This window comes from Balaenoptera borealis (genome assembly GCF_965194805.1).
Source record: "Balaenoptera borealis genome assembly, chromosome: 4".
Taxonomy (NCBI): domain Eukaryota; kingdom Metazoa; phylum Chordata; class Mammalia; order Artiodactyla; family Balaenopteridae; genus Balaenoptera; species Balaenoptera borealis.
In genome coordinates, this window is record NC_138861.1 from 141,858,684 (window position 1) to 141,878,005 (window position 19,322).

The 19,322-nt window shown below is 35.8% G+C and overlaps 1 long non-coding RNA gene across 1 annotated transcript in view; it reads left to right on the forward strand.

Moving 5' to 3' along the window:
- Positions 1–9,692, forward strand: part of LOC309627682 — a 478,350-nt gene extending 468,658 nt beyond the window's left edge. Inside the window, exon 6 of the long non-coding RNA XR_014243908.1 lies at positions 5,344–9,692. This is a non-coding gene — a long non-coding RNA (uncharacterized lncRNA). The remainder of the gene's footprint in view (positions 1–5,343) is intronic.
- The last annotated feature ends 9,630 nt before the right edge of the window (positions 9,693–19,322 follow it).

The window sequence follows — 19,322 nt, forward strand, 5'->3', positions numbered from 1 at the left end:
TACCAACATGACTTATCTCTGTTAATGATATCCTTAATCACCTGGTTGAGGAAGTATTTGTCAGATTTTTCCACTGTAAAGTTACTCTTTTTCCCTCCTTCTATACTGTACTCTTTGGAAAGAAGTCATTATATATGGCTCACACTTAAGAATGAGAAATTATGCTCCGCTTCCTTGAGGGCAGTGTATGTACATAAATTATTTGGAACTCTTCTGCACGAGACATTTGTCTATCCTCCTCATTGAATTATTTATTCAATCAATGTATTTATATCAATATGGATTCATGGATATTTACTTTATACTTTGAGTTATAATCAAGGCGATCTTTGTGTTCATTATCTGGACATTTAACCTAAGAATTTTTCTTTCTCAAAGTTAAATTGAACATTTTTAGAGGAAATGTCCAATACTAACTGATCCAAGAAAAGGGATAATAACACACTTCTAAATAGAAAGAGACAAGGACAAGACACAGTAATGTGTATTTTGAATACGCATTTTTCCTTAGCGCAAAAAGTTGCTTGATGATATTGAACATTATTTAAAATAAAATGTTGGCATGGTAGAATATGCTCTTATCTCTTAGGAATAGTTTAATCTGTGTCTTTTAAAGAAGATAAGGATAAACCAAATATAGTTTCAAGAGTAAAACTGATAGCTTGAGTCTTTACCCACATACTGGTGGAAAGGAACTGGCTCTCATCTGGACTATCATACAGACAAGTGCATTAAACCTTAGACTAATCCAACATGGCAAATCTCTCACAATGTGTCTCCTTGCACTGATTGTATTTGCTTTCTCAGGTCTCCATTTGTTAAGTTTCTTCACTTTTCTTTATATTCAGAACACCAAATTGACTATGTAACATCTGTTGTTACCATACTATAGCTTTTAGCTATATTTAATACATATTATGATTGTCTTTCTGATGGCATCAATTTGGAGTTGGACAGTTTGGCTTTGTCCAATTAGACAGAGTGTTAGGACTGTATCAACAAAGATAATTTGCAAACTTTTGAATGACCTATACGTCCAGAAATGTATTCTGTAGTTAATCAGGCAAGTTTATATTCAAGGAGACATAGCTCATTAGGGTAATATAATGGGATTAAAGGAAACATTTAGAACTATACTAATTAATATTCTGTTCACTTGTTCCTTTATACTATAAAGAGTAAAATAAGTTTACTTGATTATTGTAATTTAAAAATGAATGCTACTCCCAAGAAACTTGGTTAAGTCACTCTGACACTTAAGCCTCAGTTTTATCACTGGGAAATTGCCTGTGGTTGAGATAAAAATTTCTGTATTTCCTTTTTTATCTAATTTCTAATAAAAGTAAAGGAATTCTTGGCTAGTAAAAATAAACATGTAATATACCAAGTATAGTTTTTAAATTTTGCATTAAATATCTTCTATCCTTAGAGATGAAAGATTTATGGATTTATTAAATTCGTGTAGAAATAGAGTTCAGGCACATGTTGGATAGCATCTCACTACTTTATTTTTATAAGCAACATTCCTAAAAGAAATTTTAGAATTAAGAAAAATAGCTAGTTATTGAATATAAACACAGAGACGATGTAACCAATATTTCATGAATTCCTATTACATGGGAGGCATACATATTCATCTGGTTTTCTTTACCACTTTATTCCCCAATGTCTAGTTGAATATTTGGCACATGGTGTTCATTTATCTATTATTTGTTAAATAAATGTGTGATGCATGCCAAGTAGATTGCTTGTGACAAACATCTGATGTAGCAGATGAAAAAACTGCTGTGTAGAGGTTAGGTAAGTCTGAAAGTCTGCCAAGTTTGTCAAGCATTCAAATCTATAACTAATTTCAAGAACCTAACTCAAAATCTTTATGTAAATAAAATTGTGAATTAGTTGGAAACTGTCTCACCTGCTTCACCACCACTCTCACTTTACATAAGCATAAAAGGCTGCTTTCTGCCAGTTTTCATTTCAGTATGACCCACAGGAAAGGTAAGTTGGATTTAACATTCCGGTCTCTTTTCCAAAATTATCTCCAAATTCTACATCTTTCCAGCACATACTCTCTTCTCCAGCATTCTGTCTACTTTGTGTATTTATATATTGCATTATGTGTTGATGCCTGTTACTTATAGAGGCAAAATAACTTGGATAATATTGATAAAAAATAATGATTTTTTATCTACATCGTGTGTAATTTAGAGAATGTCCAAGATATCTACATATAATGGTTAGTTTAATTTCATTAATTCTACCAACTAAAGCTTTTATATGATTTGTCTTCTTCTAACAAGTAAACAAAACTAAAATCTTAATAATTTTGTGCCATTTATTTTGTCTTCCCTCATATTTAAGACTGCATGCTGACAAGCTATGGGAGTGGTATGCTTCAGCACAAGAGAAAAGAAATTGAATAAAACCCTTTATGTATTTGGTCTTAGGTCATTATGGAATTTCAAGGTACATTTGGACAGAGATATCTACAAATGTTTTGTACTTGATATTTTCATTCTTAAAAAGTTAACCAACATTTTCTCTGTTTCAAAACAGTATGTTTCACTAGAATATCCTCATTGACTCAAGGGCTTCAAATATTTCCGCAGATTAAATATTCAAGCATGAGCATAGCATTTCTAACCAAGCTCCTCCTTAGAGAGCCACACAAAGTACAAAGTACAAAGTACATTGTCAGAACTTAAAGTTAATTGAGGAAATGTTTAAATGTCAATTTAATGAATGAAGATAAAAATACCTAATTATTTTTCAAACTTAATATTCTGTTTTTAATAGGTAAGGCACAAATTTATGTCAAAAATTAAAATAACATACACTTTAGTTTTGTAAAACAGCCAGAAATAAAGAAGCAAAAACATAGTAAACTCACTTTATCTCTTCTGGAATTTAAACATCAAAAACTTCTTAACAGTATGTATACAAGTCCACTTTAATTTCCATTTCATTACTTTTCTGCTGCTATAAAATTCCTAACACTTTATATACTTGTTGAAAATATTGAATTTGAAATACTTATGAGGTAATGATTCTTTTTAGCTTTCTTGGTACTTATCTTTGAGTAGTTGAATTTAAAAAATAATAATCTGGCAATCTTTCATCTTATTTTATGAGCATTACATGATGACTAGAGTGCCTTCTAATTTATATTTGTATCAACCAATCTGTAGCAGATGAAAAACATTTTTATCCATAGGGGGGCAATCTATGTTTGGTTTCATTTATTATATTTTCCATTTAAAATTCAAAGAGCTGATAATAATTTTGTATAGTGTCTGTTCAAACAGGTGTTTAACAATTTAACTTTAATTACAGGATAATCAGTAATTATAATTCAGCACTCAATATCTTCTTATGCTTTTTTGATGCTGTATTCCTGAAACTGAAGTATAGAATTACTTTTTTTTCTGTATACATAATACAGAAAATTATCTTTCTCAACTTAATGCTAAATATCTTAGCCATAACTGTGATGAAATCATATACTATTCACTCTTGGTCTAGCTTTGCATGAGGTAAAAACATGTACATGCCCAAGGTCCCCAGAATGTCATTAGATTTCTGAATATGTGTGCCAGCAAAGCAGTTCTAACAGTAATCTTCAGTGTTTGTATTGATAATTTTCATCCCTGCCAGTAGAGAGTCTTCAGTCAGAGGTTGGGCTCATTGCATTAATTCACAATAAACACACTGAGTTTTTTGAGGATTAAATGCAGTTTGATTCTCAAGGGTTTATTATGAGAAAGGCAGTATTAGTTTGTGTTGAAAATCAGAATTTTATCTGAACATTAATAAAATACAGAAATGTGCCTTTAAAAGTGATATAAAAATATGTTTGGATTGCTAGTGTTCTATACAGTTAGTTAATTTTGCATTTAAACAAAGAAAAATTTCAGTTGTGTTCAACTAACAAGGAGTTTCCAGTACTGTGCTTAAGTAAGCTGACAGAGGTGTGGATGTTTTCTGTTTACTTGGGAAGAAAGACTCATACTGATGCAGAGATGAGCTTTTCAATAACTTGTGTTACTTGCTTACACTTCTTTCATAGTTAACTGTTTTGAAAATTATCTTTTCATTAAAAAGACTGTAAGTCAAGGAGCTAAATTTTCACTGCCACAACTCTTATTTTATTTACTTTGCTTTTTAGGATATTGAATAACTAATAATCACTTTGTCAGAAATACACAGTCTTCAATTTCTTCAATGTTACCGGAAATGTGTGTTTCACTTAACAAAATAAATGCATAAAATTGAACCAGTTATTAGAATAAAATTTATAATTTTGGACACTTTCTGCTCTTTTAAGCAGTTACTCTGGACATAATCATAGAAGGTGTGGCAGTTACTGTTATTCAGGTTGTTTTCCATAAGTATTGCATCCCTGAAAATCCTCTCTTAGAATTTTGCAATATGGAAGGCCAGTGACTACTGATTTCAGAGACTTGTCCCGATCTAGGGCAAAGTACACATTTGCTTTATCACTCAAAGGGCCTGCTTTATAAATGGGTTTATTATTGGGTTCTTCTCAGCTTGAAATACAAACACGCAAACATAGATTCATAAGTACGTGGGTTCTGTTGTGCTGCTGGCGATTGTTTTCGTCATTGTAATGGGTCATAAGACATTGTTAAATAAGAAAACTATTTGAGAATAAAATGTTCTCAACCTATTTTATGAAAACAACCTAATATCATCTTCATAATTATGACATAATACTATAACTCAGATAATTAAAATTGAAATACTTCTCATCATTTCTCACAGAAAGCATCTTAATAGTGTTAGTATGGAATATAGACAACATCAAACATCAAACACTGATTAGGGACTCTCTCTTAATTCTGGCTTTTCCTCTTGAGCATGGGCAATTACTAGAAAATCTGCCCCCTCCCTTTATTTATAAGATAACATTCTATTTGTTGATGCCATTATTAGTAGATCTACCATACAACTTGTTAAAATTGTATCTGAAGCTAAATATACTTACATCTAAGATCTAAGGCTGGTGATTTTAAGCAATTTCTTTCTTACTTAAGGTGGCTCAAAAGCGTTACACCAAAAACAACTCTTGATATATTGGTATAGAATTTTAAAACATGACTTCGTTTTATTCAGAAGTTCTGGGTATACATTTTGGTGTCACAAATTACAAAACTATTAACCTTGAGCATATTATTTAAATTCTTATGTTGCAGTCACTTTTCTTTAATATGGCATAAAAACTAGCTGTTGTGGGCTTGTGGTGGTGATTTAATAAACATATTAGTATTCGTCACATGTTATTGGCTCAATAACTGATATTTATTACTTTGCTTGATTTTCTAGAACATTCAAAGGCCAAACTCAAAACATCAAGGATGAAAAAGACAGAAATTAATCAGAAATATGAAGAGCAGTCTCCAGGATTTAAGAAGGTAAAGTAGTCCAGAAACAATGTATGTGTCTCCCAAATCTCGGCCCCAATTGCCCACCCTGGCCTCAGCCACCTGTGTTGCTTCCTCGATGGCAATGCCGCCATGATGGTCTGCACTGTGTTCTGTGGCAGTAAAATCTGGCTGCCACATGTGTTGCCGCATCACTGAACATTGCCAGTTGTTTAACATTCCCTAGGAGGGAGCGTATGGCTTTGCCTTGACATCCACTGGGCCTTTCCCAGTAGGAGAACAGTAGCTTCCAACCTAGATCTGACTTTCCTAGTAAGACAGAAACTCTGGCTTTGTTCAGATTCTGTCCAGAAATGCCTGTTAATGTCATTCCGAATTGTTGGGAAATTAACTCCCCCTGAGACACATTTAGGAGCAGGAGGTTGGAAAAGAGCTAGGAGAAAAATTTCTCATTCCTACTATTTTCACCAACTTTTCTAAAATGTTGTGGCTTCATAGGGCCTTTCTAGGGGTGGTTTGTGTCATTGAACCAGTTTTTTCTCCTTCCCCTGCCTCACTTTCCTTTTCAATTTAATTTTGCTTCGTTAGGGCTGTACTTCTACCCCAGGTAAAGTAATGCCTCATAGACTTTGTCTCTGGCAATTTTTTGTTTGTTAGTTTTATTGTTTTAGTTAACCTGAATCAAGAAGGAAAAAATTAGAAATCCTGGCTGAAGTAAACTCAAATTCTGACCAAGAGACGCACTCATTCTTTCCCTCTTTCATACTTTTTGCCCTCTGTGGCTGGCTCTGCACCTTCAGAAAAATTAATTAAATAATTTTTTATATGAAGCTCCTTAATTTATTCATTCATTCTTCAAATATTTCCTAAGTTCCTGTAATATTATGGACACAGAGTAATGAGGAGTCTCTTTAAACATTATGCAAAAGTATTGTTTAAGGAATGGTCAAAATGGCAAAATTACCCTATTTAACCCTACATATGAATAATCTCTAAAGTCATGATTGAATATTATTCATTACTTAAAACTCTTTGAGAATGTAGGAAAAGTGACATATATTTTAGCATAGTTTTAATCAAAAGTGGTAATATTTTGACAATTCAAAAATTAAATTTAATATTAAAAAGTATCATAATTATATGGTTCATTTTTTCTGACAAATTTAGGGATGTGGATTGAACAATCTTGATACATAAGAGATATGTTTATTTTAATAGACAAATATCATATTTAAAGGATACCATATTCCAAATATTTGTTTGTGATTCTAATACATAAACTTCTAAATACATTTTCACACAAAATAATACACATAATGATTAAGTCACCAGATGGTCCAAAATAAAAGCAAAACCATTTTTGTGGGTAATTTTATTAGGGATTTTAATCTGAGATGGCAAGAAAATCTTTTCATTACAAACACAATAAAAAAAGCAGGACTTCTCTCTTTCTGATCTGTCCAATTGCCAGCCAGTAGATCATGAATTTATCATGATCTCACATATCATGATTTCCCCAAGGAAAGGCTGTGGTTGATTGGGCAATGATTTCCAAAGAAATCCTATGCATGATAATCTACTAGATTTGCAGAAAAATAAATTAGAATGTTTGTTTTATTTTCTTAGGTATCTATTTTACATGCATTTGTTAATATATACATTACATAAAAACATATGTGCAAACATTGTTTAATCATGTATAATAACGTATACATTAGTATCACCTGTAGAATAAAAATATATATTTACTATGTTGTGAGAGCCTAATCTATTTTTTGTTTTGTTTTGTTTGTACATAGCATGTGGAATAAAAAAAGACAGGTGTTTATATATTCCTAGATTAGGAGATGTTAGGCCATACATTTCAAAAGAAACTGCAGTCGTATTTCTAACAGCTGGAGTATTGGTGCCAATGGTTGCCATTGGGTTGAAGCCAAAAATATTGACATGGACTCTAGCTGCTTCTGTGAGACACAGTTGGCTATTTAGCCCTGTTTTTTATTTGTTGTTTGTTTTGGTTTTCATGGAAGGAAGGATTTTGTAGAAATATATAGTAGATGAATAGAGCACACTGAAGGCAGATTAACAACATGAGTGTAGCAGATAACAAGCTTTGGGTTTATAGGATAACATTCCACCCAATATCTGCTTTTAGAATATTTGATGCAGAGAAAGAAAAGAGAAAATTTTAATGGCATGGTTACCATTATCTTCCCCCTGCAAAGCAAACTGATAGGGTAGATAGTCCCCAGAATGCCTTCTGAAAACCAGTCCCTCAAATAATATATGTATATACTCCTTGAACATCCTCTGTCAATCATATTGTCCTTGAGATTGTTATTCTGACAGAAGAAGAAGAAAAAGAAGAAAAATCTTTTGTGTCAGTCCACTACAGGCATGGATTGCAGTCACTAAACACATCTTGATAAGCTCCACCAAATTTAGGTTGACAGGTATTTAAAACTGCTTTGGGACCATTTATTGAAGAACATTTTAGGAGGAGATATCTTATGCAGCCCATATATTCAGTTTATGACTGTATACTTACATATTCTGATTCTCTGAGCAAAGCGAATTAAAATATTTAAGCTACTTTGCATTTCCATTTCATCTGCCAGGTGTTTAGGCATCCTGCAGGGGCTTGAGAACTCTGTTTGTATGTATTATAAAGTTTAAGTATTATACAGCTGTGGATGCACTTGTTTTCTTCTTACCCATTCAACTAGATTTCTATCCTCTTCTTAAATGCAGTAATTGCATCAGGCGGAAAGAATGTAAGGACTAGAACTTTGAATGAAGCAGTACTCTGTGGATTTGGAAATGTAAAACAGATGTGCAGTAAATATTGTGAGGTTTGAATCAATAAGATGCCACATAAATACAAAGGAATGAAAAAAGAGATATAATTTGTCAGGGATTTTTGTTAAATATCTAATCAGTAATGGCAAAGCTGCAGCTTCTTTATAGGACTTAATGAACAGCCGTTTGTCCATGGTTTTCCTATGACTTCAGAGGAGCAATTAGTCCGCAAAGTATAAATATCAGCAATTTTAGCCAGTAAGAGGTGTACACATTCATGAAAATGCGTATATATAAATATTTAAAGTATTTTTAAAACCCAAAGTAAAACTAGGAAAGTATTTCTTATAAAAGAAATTTCACAATTTTCAAGTTATACTACTAATTTCAAATCATTTATATTGTATGATTTATTTTTCAAGTTATTAAATATAGATAACTTTAGAATAGGAAACATACAAAGACAAAAACAATTTATCATATTTGAGAGAAAAAGAGAAGTTAAGTATTTCATGTTTCCCAAAACTTTCTCTTATCATTTACTTTCAAAATCTGATAAGGGTATCACGTTCCATTGGATGACTCAAGTTCAAAACCCTCTTTTTGTCATTACCTTCATTCAGTCACTGGGACCTGTGAAGATACACTCAAATAATTTATGTCAAAGGCTTCAGACTTTCCATTTCCATTGGTTGAGATATTTGCAATCAATTGCCTGGCTTATTGTAATAATTTTAAAATTATTTCTGTACATTTATGTTCTTTCTATGCTAATTCACACTAAAGAGCATCATCTGATTAATATTCTTTTTTTAAAATTAATTAATTAATTTATTTATTTATTTTTGGCTGTGTTGGGTCTTCGTTTCTGTGCGCGGGCTTTCTCTAGTTGCGGCGAGCGGGGGTCACTCTTCATCGCGGTGCGCAGGCCTCTCACTGTCGCGGCCTCTCTTGTTGCGGAGTACAGGCTCCAGACGCGCAGGCTCAGTAGTTGTGGCTCACGGGCCTAGTTGCTCCACGGCATGTGGGATCTTCCCGGACCAGGGCTTGAACCCGTGTCCCCTGCATTGGCAGGCAGACTCTCAACCACTGCGCCACCAGGGAAACCCTGATTAATATTCTTGAGCACACACTGACCAATGACCTTTGCTTAAAAATACTTAATTGCTTTCCATTTCTATATGAGTATGTAACTCCTTTGGCCTGAATTAACATGCATTCTCTAGCTATACCCAGATGTTTCCAATATTACAAAGTAACACATAAATTAGACATTCTGTGTAAGATAAGGTAGATATTATTCCCTAATTAAATCCATTCTTATCGCCTTTAAATTATTTCTCTACCAATTTCTATATAACTCTTCTATTAAATCATCAGTACTTAATTTTCCATTCTTCTCTTCTTTTCTGCTTTATTCTGTCAAATTTTATATTTTAAATTTATCAAGCTAAATTTTACTATAGTTTTAAAATGGGGTATAGGATACATGTATTGTACATGTACATGTATTGTATTTTGAGTATACTTTTGAGTATTATATATAATGTACTGTTACATGTACTGTAGGAGCAATTAGAAATTTAAAAGGCCAAATAAGGTGGTTATTATTCTAAGCGTTTCTAATTCTCTGTGTCTGGATGATCAACTACCCCAAAATTTAGTACTTGAAAGCAACAACAATTCTATTATCTGTCACAGTTTGGAGTCGTGAGTCAGGAATATGGGCGAAGCTCTGCTGGATGAGGTCTCTTGTTCCATGTGTCAGCAACGAAAGTCACATAGTGAAGGCTAGCCAGCTAATGGTCTGACCTGGAATCCTAAGCAGGTCTCCTTCCTATATATACATGTATATAGGAAACTTCCTTAGATATATGAATATTATTCTTAGCTCAGCTAGAACTGTTGATGGATAATTTAGACATGTATCTAAGCATGCGAATTCCTACATGGCACTCTCAGGGTAGTTGGACATCTATTTTTATCTGAGGCTGAGAGTGTCAAGAAATCCATTTGGAACATGCAAAGCTTCTTAAGACATATGCCTTGAAGTTCCAAAACATAATACCTGCAGTATTTTATTGGTAAAAACAAATCTCAAATGAGATTCAAGGGGAGAAGAATGAGACTCCACCTCTCAGTGGGAAGATTATCAAAATTTTGGGTTACCATTAACCCAGCATAATATGCCCAGCATAATATTTTTACATTTACATAATATAGTTACATTTCTGTCACATGCAAACTTCACCTCTTACAAGGCACAGAGTCTTTCATTCTATTATAGCATTTGCTCAAAGTCCTATATCTAAGCATCTAAATCAGGTCTAGGTCCAGGTACACAGATGAGAGGATCTATGGGCACAGTTCCTCAAGTAGAATTCCTCTTAATTCTCAGACCTGTGAAGTAAAGAGACCAGTTACCTACACACCTGCTCCAGTTGAATCTTTGGCCACAATATGCAATTATGACACATGAGAAGATAACTTCCATTTACATCTGATTCAAAAGCAGGGGAACAGTAGGCATACAGCAGTCACAGATGCACAGCAGTTCTGAAATTCTGTGGGGCACGTATTGCCAGTCACTTTATTAAGGAACTCCTGGAATAATTCTTCAAGTTTTGTGGCTCTATTGTTAGTGCTCTGTGTTCTGTTTTCTAAGATAATCTTATTTTTTCTAAAAGAAATAACTCATATTTGCAGCTGAGTACACCTCTTAGATTGTTTCCTGTCTTTAGATGTTTGGGAGCCTCAGTGCTGCTTTTAACTTTAAAATATCTCCAACTCAGTAAAAATTGATGGTACTTTTGCCAATACAATGCTTTTAAAAATGTGTAGGATTACTCTGAATCTTGTTGGGGTTCGTTCATTAGACAGTGACACATCCACAAATCTCTCTGATATAGGTCTTTAGATAAGACTAAGAATTAGATTATTGTGGGACAATGACTTTAAAATACTTTCTAAAGAGTTTTTTGTTTGTGTATAGGGTCTATATTCTTTTATATTTTTTGAGGTCTTAATAAAGGGGTTTTTAAAAAAATATCTTTATTGGAGTATAATTGCTTTAAAATGGTGTGTTAGTTTCTGCTTTATAACAAAGTGAATCAGCTATACATATACATATATCCCCATATCTCTCCCCTCTTGTGTCTCCCTCCCTCCAACTCTCCCTATCCCACCCCTCTAGGTGGTCACAAAGCACCGAGCTCATCTCCCTGTGCTATGCGGCTGCTTCCCACTAGCTATCTATTTTACGTTTGGTAGTGTATATATGTCCATGCCACTCTCTCACTTTGTCCCAACTTACCCTTCCCCCTCCCCATGTCCTCAAGTCCATTCTCTAGTAGGTCTGTGTCTTTATTCCAGTCCTGCCCCTAGTTTTTCATAACCTTTTATTTCTTTTTTTAAAATTCCATATATATGTGTTAGCATATGGTATTTGTTTTTCTCTTTCTGACTTACTTCACACTGTATGACAGACTCTAGGTCCATCCACCTCACTACAAATAACTCAATTTCGTTCCTTTTAATGGCTGAGCAACATTCCATTGTACATATGTGCCACAACGTCTTTATCCATTCATCTGTCGATGGACATCTAGGTTGCTTCCAAGTCCTGGCTATTGTAAACAGTGCTGCAATGAACCTTGTGCTACATGTCTCTTTTTGAATTATGGTTTTCTCAGAGCATATGCCCAATCGTGGAATTGCTGGGCCATCTGGTAGTTCTATTTTTAGTTTTTTAAGGAACCTCCATACTGTTCTCCATAGTGGCTGTATCAATTTACATTCCCACCAACAGGGCAAGAAGGTTCCCTTTTCTCCACACCCTCCCCAGCATTTACTGTTTGTAGATTTTTTGATGATGGCCATTCTGACCGGTGTGAGGTAATAACCTCATTGTAGTTTTGATTTGCATTTCTCAAATGATTAGTGATGTTGAGCATCCTTTCACGTGTTTATTGGCAATCTTCTTTGGAGAAATGTCTTTTTAGGTCTTCTGACCATTTTTGGATTGGGTTGTTTGTTTTTTTGATATTGAGCTGCATGAGCTGCTTGTGAATTTTGGAGATTAATCTTTTGTTAGTTGCTTCATTTGCAAATATTTTCTCCCATTCTGAGGGTTGTCTTTTCATCTTGTTTATGGTTTCCTTTGCTGTGCAAAAGCTTTTAAGTTTCATTAGGTCCCATTTGTTTATTTTTGGTTTTATTTCCATTTCTCTAGGAGGTGGGTCAAAAAATATCTTGCTGTGATTTATGTCATAGAGTGTTCTGCCTATGTTTTCCTCTAAGACTTTTATAGTCTCTGGCATTACATTAGGTCTTTAATCCATTTTGAGTTTATTTTTGTATATGGTGTCAGGGAGTGTTCTAATTTCATTCTTTTACATGTAGCTGTCCAGTTTTCCCAGCACCACTCATTTAAGAGGCTGTCTTTCTCCATTGTATATTCGTGCCTCCTTTATCAAAGATAAGGTGACCATATGTGTGTGGGTTTATGTCCGGGCTTTCTATCCTGTTCCATTTATCTATATATCTGTTTCTGTGCCAATACCATACTGTCTTGATTACTGTAGTTTGGAGTATAGTCTGAAGTACAGGAGCCTGATTCCTCCAGCTCCGTTTTTCTTTCTAAAGATTGCTTTGGCTGTTCGGGGTCCCTTGTGTTTCCATACAAATTGTGAAATTTTTTGTTCTAGTTCTGTGAACAATGACAGTGGTAGTTTAATAGGGATTGCATTGAATCTGTAGATTGCTTTGGGTAGTACAGTCATTTTCACAATGTTGATTCTTCCAATCCAAGAACATGGTGTATCTCTCCATCTGTTTGTATCATCTTTAATTGCTTTCATCAGTGTCTTATAGTTTTCTGCATACAGGTCTTTTGTCTCCTGAGGTAGGTTTATTCCAGGTATTTTATTCTCTTTGTTGCAATGGTAAATGGGAGTTTTTTCTTAATTTCACCTTCAGATTTTTCATCATTATTATATAGGAATGCAAGCAATATCTGTGCATTAATTTTATATCCTGCTACTTGACCAAATTCATTGATTAGCTCTAGGAGTTTTCTGGTAGCATCTTTAGGATTCTCTATGTGTAGTATCATGTCATCTGCAAAGAGTGACAGATTTACTTTTTCTTTTCTGATTTGGATTCCTTTTATTTCTTTTTCTTCCCTGATTGCTGTGGCTAACACTTCCAAAACAATGTTGAATAACAGTGGTGAGAGTGGGCAGCCTTGTCTTGTTCCTGATCTTAGTGGAAATGGTTTCAGTTTTTCACCATTGAGGACGATGTTGGCTGTGGGTTTGTCATATATGGCCTTTATTATGTTAAGCTAGGTTCCCTCTATGCCTACTTTCTGGAAGGTTTTTATCATAAATGGGTGTTGAATTTTGTTGAAAGCTTTCTCTGCATCTATTGAGATGATCATATGGTTTTTCTTCTTCAATTTGTTAATATGGTGTATCACGTTGATTGATTTGCATATATTGAAGAATCCTTGCATTCCTGGGATAAACCCCACTTGATCATGGTGTATGATCCTCTCAATGTGCTGTTGGATTCTGTTTGCTAGTATTTTGTTGAGGATATTTGCATCTATGTTCATCAGTGATATTGGCCTGTAGTTTTCTTTCTTTGTGACATCTTTGTCTGGTTTTGGTATCAGGGTGATGGTGGCCTCATAGAATGAGTTTGGGAATGTTCCTCCCTCTGTTATATTTTGGAAGAGTTTGAGAAGGATAGGTGTTAGCTCTTCTCTAAATGTTTGATAGAATTCTCCTGTGAAACCATCTGATCCTGGGCTTTTGTTTGTTGGATGATTTTTAATCACAGTGTCAATTTCAGTGCTTGTGATTGGTCTGTTTATATTTTCTATTTCTTCCTGGTTCAGTCTAGGCAGGTTGTGCTTTTCTAAGAATTTGTCCATTTCTTCCAGGTTGTCCATTTAATTGGCATATAGTTGCTTGTAGTAATCTCTCATGATACTTTGTATTTCTGCAGTGTCAGTTGTCATTTCTCCTTTTTCATTTCTAATTCTATTGATTTGAGTCTTCTCCCTTCTTTTCTTGATGAGTCTGGCTAATGGTTTATCAATTTTGCTTATCTTCTCAAAGAACCAGCTTTTAGATTTATTGATCTTTGCTGTCGTTTTCTTCATTTCTTTTTCATTTATTTCTGATCTGATCTTTACGATTTCTTTCCTTCTGCTATCTTTGATATGATTTCAATTTTCTTAAATTTACCAAGGCTTGATTTGTGACACAAGATATGGTCTATCCTGGAGAATGTGACATGAGCACGTGAGAAGAAAGTGTATTCTGTTGTTTTTGGATGGAATGTCCTATAAATATCAATTAAGTCCATCTTGTTTAATGTATCATTTAAAGCTTGTGTTTCCTTATTTATTTTCATTTTGGATGATCTGTCCATTGGTGAAAGTGGGGTGTTAAAAACCCCTACTATGATTGTGTTACTGTCGATTTCCCCATTTATGGCTGTTAGCATTTGCCCTATGTATTGAGGTGCCCCTATGTTGGGTGCATAAAAATTTACAATTATTATATCTTCTTCTTGGATTGATCCCTTGATCATTATGTAGTGTCCTTCTTTGTCTCTTGTAATAGTCTTTATTTTAAAGTCTATTTTGTCTGATATGAGAACTGCTACTCCAGCTTTCTTTTGATTTCCATTTACATGCAATATCTTTTTCCATCCCTTCACTTTCAGTCTGTATGTGTCCCTAGGTCTGAAGTGGGTCTCAGGTAGACAGCATATGTATGGGGCTTGTTTTTGTATCCATTCATCCAGTCTATGTCTTTTGGTTCGAACATTTAATCCACTTATATTTAAGGTAATTATCGATATGTATGTGGCTATTACCATTTTCTTAATTGTTTGGGGTTTGTTATTTTAGGTCTTTTCGTTCTCTTGTGTTTCCTGCCTAGCAAAGTTCCTTTAGCATTTGTTGTAAAGTTAGTTTGGTGGTGCTGAATTCTCTTAGCTTTTGCTTGTCTGTAAAGGTTTTAATTTCTCCGTCAAATCTGAATGAGATCCTTGCTGGGTAGAGTAATCTTGGTTGTAGGTTTTTCTCCTTCATCACTTTAAGTATATCCTGCCACTCCCTTCTGGCTTGCATAGTTCCTGCTGAAAGATCAGCTGTTAAGCTTATGGGGATTCCCTTGTATGTTATTTGTTGTTTTTCCCTTGCTGTTTTTAAAATTTTTTCTTTGTATTTAATTTTTGATAGTTTGATTAATATGTGTCTTGGCATGTTTCTCCTTGGATTTATCCTGTATGGGACTCTCTGCACTTCCTGGGCTTGACTAACTGCTTCCTTTCCCACGTTAGGGAAGTTTTCAACTATAATCTCTTCAAATATTTTCTCAGTCCCTTTCTCTTTCTCTTCTTCTTCTGGGACACCTGTAATTCGAATGTTGGTGCGTTTAAAGTTGTCCCACAGGTCTCTGAGAATGTCCTCAGTTCTTTTCATAGTTTTTTCTTTATGTTGCTCTTTGGCAGTTATTTCCACTATTTTATCGTACAGGTCACTTATCCGTTCTTCTGCCTCAGTTATTCTGCTTCTGATTCCTTCTGGAGAATTTTTAATTTCATTTATTGGGTTGTTCATCATTGTTTGTTTGCTCTTTAGTTCTTCTAGGTCCTTGTCAAACGTTTCTTTTATTTTCTCCCTTCTATTTCCAAGATTTTGGATCATGTTTACTATCATTGCTCTGAATTATTTTTCAGGTAGACTGCCTATTTCCTCTTCATTTGTTAGGTCTGGTGGGTTTTTGCCTCGCTCCTTTATCTGCTGTGTGTTTCTCTGTCTTCCCATTTTGCTTAACTCACTGTTTTTGGGGTCTCCTTTTTGCATGCTGCAGGTTCATGGTTCCCGTTGTTTTTGGTGTCTGCCCCCAGTGGCTAAGTTTGGTTCAGTGGATTATGTAGGCTTCCTTGTGGAGGTGATTACTGCCTGTGTTCTGGTGGATGAGGCTGAATCTTGTCTTTCTGGTGGGCAGGTCCATGTCCGGTGGTGTGTTTTGGCGTGTTTATGGCCTTATTATGATTTTAGGTAGCCTTTCTGCTAGTGGGTTGGGTTGTGTTCCTGTCTTGCTAGTTGTTTGTCATAGGGTATCCAGCACTGCAGCTTGCTGGTCATTGAGTGGAGCTGGGTCTTGGAGTTGAGATGGAGATCTCTGGGAAATTTTTGCCGTTTGATATTACATGGAGCCGGGAGGTGTCTGGTGGACCAATATCCTGACCTCGGCTTTCCCACCTGCGAGGCACAGGCCTGACCCCCGTCCAGAGGACCAAGATCCTGTCATCCACACGGCTCAGAATAAAAGGGAGGGAGAAAGAAAGAAAGAAAGAGAGAGAGAGAAAGGAAGGAAGGCAGGAAGAAAGGGAAGAAAGAAAGAAAGAAAGATGGTGAGTGCTGGCGAGTGCTGATCGGCACCACTGGTCACTCGGGCCGGTGAGTGCTGGTCAGCACCGCTCCTCTGTGTGGGAATCTCTCTGCTCTGCCCTCCGCACCCCTGTGGCTGCGCTCTCCTCTGTGGCTCTGAAGGTCCCCCCTCCGCCGCCCACAGTCTCCGCCCACAAAGAGGTTTCCTAATGTGTGAAAACTTTTCCTCCTTCACAGCTCCCTGCTAGAGGTGCAGGTCCCATCACTATTCTTTTGTCTCTTTTTTCTTTTTTCTTTTGCCTTACCCAGGTACGTGGCGAGTTCTTGCCTTTTGGGAAGTCTGAGGTCTTCTGCCAGCGTTCAGTAGGTGTTCTGTAGCAATTCTTCCACATGTAGATGTATTTTTGATGCATTTGTGGGGAGGAAGGTGATCTCCCCTTCTTACTCTTCCGCCATCTTGAAGGTCTCAATAAAGGACTTTGAAATCAACACTTTGACATGATTTTAACTTGAGTCTATTTCTTATTCTGAGAGTATTTTGCCATGTGAAGCTTTGAAGATAAGAAGATCTTTTCTTCATAAAATTTATTAAGTTCTATTTCATTAATCTCTCTTCCAAATTCTGCTTAAAATTGAACTGTTCAATTTTAATATCATCTTTATCTATTCATATAATATCATACACAGCTAAAAGAAACCAGTTAGTACAGTAAACCATACTGCCTGAATATCTCCTTTGCCAAATCCAGCTTTTGATTCAACTACTTTTTTTTGCTATGAATAATAATTGTCTTTTTCTGTCAACATTTCTAATAGTATCTGTGGTAATTTTTCATCTTTCACTAACAGTCTTCTTGAGATACTCATCTTTCCTTACAATTTCCTCAAAGCTTTTTAGCTTCCACCCACTGCCGGATCCCATAGACAAATTCATATGGTTTTAAAGTCTCTATTACAAAGCATCCTTCTGCTACCCATATCCGCTTCTGTTTTCTATTGCTCTGTAACAGTGTAAAAATGTATTGGTTTTTAGTAACAAATATGTTATTGTGCATCACAATTTAAAGAATTAGGGTGCTGGTGAGGGTTCAATAGTGTGATTCTCCTGTGTCATGCAGCATCAACCGAGGTCACTTAATGATAGATATTAGCTGGCCAATGGTCTCTTATGGTGTGTCCAGGATGGTTTCATTCAAATGTCTGGCCCCTTGGCAGGAAATCACAGATGACTGGGCCCAGCTGGAACCACTGACCAAAGCACCTACATGTATCATTTCAGGCTTAGTAATCTTGGAATAATTAGACTTATTATATCATGGATTAAGACTCTCAGAAAATGCTCGAAGAGTCTAAGGTGAAAACCAGAGGGCTTCTTATAACCCAGTCTTCAGAGTTCCAGAACATTTCCACTTTCACATTCTGTTGGTCAAGCAGCTCATGAACTCCTGCCAGGAAGTAAAGAGAAGGGAATTACAATGTACTTTTCAATAAGGCAAGTCATAAAAATTTGCTGCCATATTTAATCTACAATATAAGCTATAGGCTCAAATACTTGGAAACTCTTTATTGCTCTTCAGATATTCTGTCACTGGTTGAAATCCCCAAGAAATAAGATTCTAAGATGGAGGCAGAAGGATTATTAGGGAGTACTTTTGGAATAAAATCCTGTGAAGGAAAAAGAAGGAAGCAAAAATCAGCAGCTGGAAAAGTTGAACTGTGATACAGTTTCACTGGATATCTCAGCTGACCCTGTGGGATTTCAGAAAATGTGTTGACTCTACAGAGCTGCTTGAGTTGGGCAAACAAAATCAAGGGTTATCTTCTGGAAGCCCTCCCAGTAACCACGATAGTAAGCTATTCATTTTGAAGGAGGAGAATCACAGTCTACCATATGTTCACATTCAGAACACATCAACTACATGATTTCTCTAAAGAGACAAAAGTGCTACTCTATAGAAAACTTGAAAACCATGATTGAACAGTTAATAATGGAGCAGGTGTACAGGTATTAAAACAGCACTATCTTTTTTTCTAAATAAGTGTAATTCAAAATAAAAAGTTAAGGTTTACAGATTCAGGGGAGACCTTTAGATGGTGGAGGAGTAAGATGTGGAGGTCACCTTCACCCCACAAATACATCAGAAATACATCTACATGTGGAACAACTCCTACAGAACACCTACTGAAAGCTGGCAGAAGACTTCAGACTTTCCGAAAGGCAAGAAACGCCCCACATACCTGGGTAGGGCAAAAGAAAAAAGAAAAAACAGAGACAGAAGAATAGGGATGGGACCTGCACCTCTGGGAGGGAGCTGTGAAGGAGGAAAAGTTTCCACACACTAGGAAGCCCTTTCACTGGAGGAGATGGGGTGTGGCAGAAGGGAGGGGAAGCTTTGGAGCCACTGAGGAGAGTGCAGCAGCAGGGGTGCAGAGGGCAAAGTGAAGAGATTACCACACAAGAGGATCAGTGCTGATCAGCGCTCACCAGCCTGAGAGGCTTGTCTGCTCACCCGCTGGGGCAGGTGGGGTTTGGAAGCTGAGGCTCTGTCTTTGGAGGCAGATCCCAGAGAGAGGACTGGGGTTGGCTGCATGAACACAGCCTCAAGGGGGCTAGTGCACCCCAGCTAGCTGGGAGTGGGTCTGGGAAAAAGTCTGGACCTGCCTAAGCAGCAAGAGACCATTTTTTCAAGATGAGAGAGGAGAGG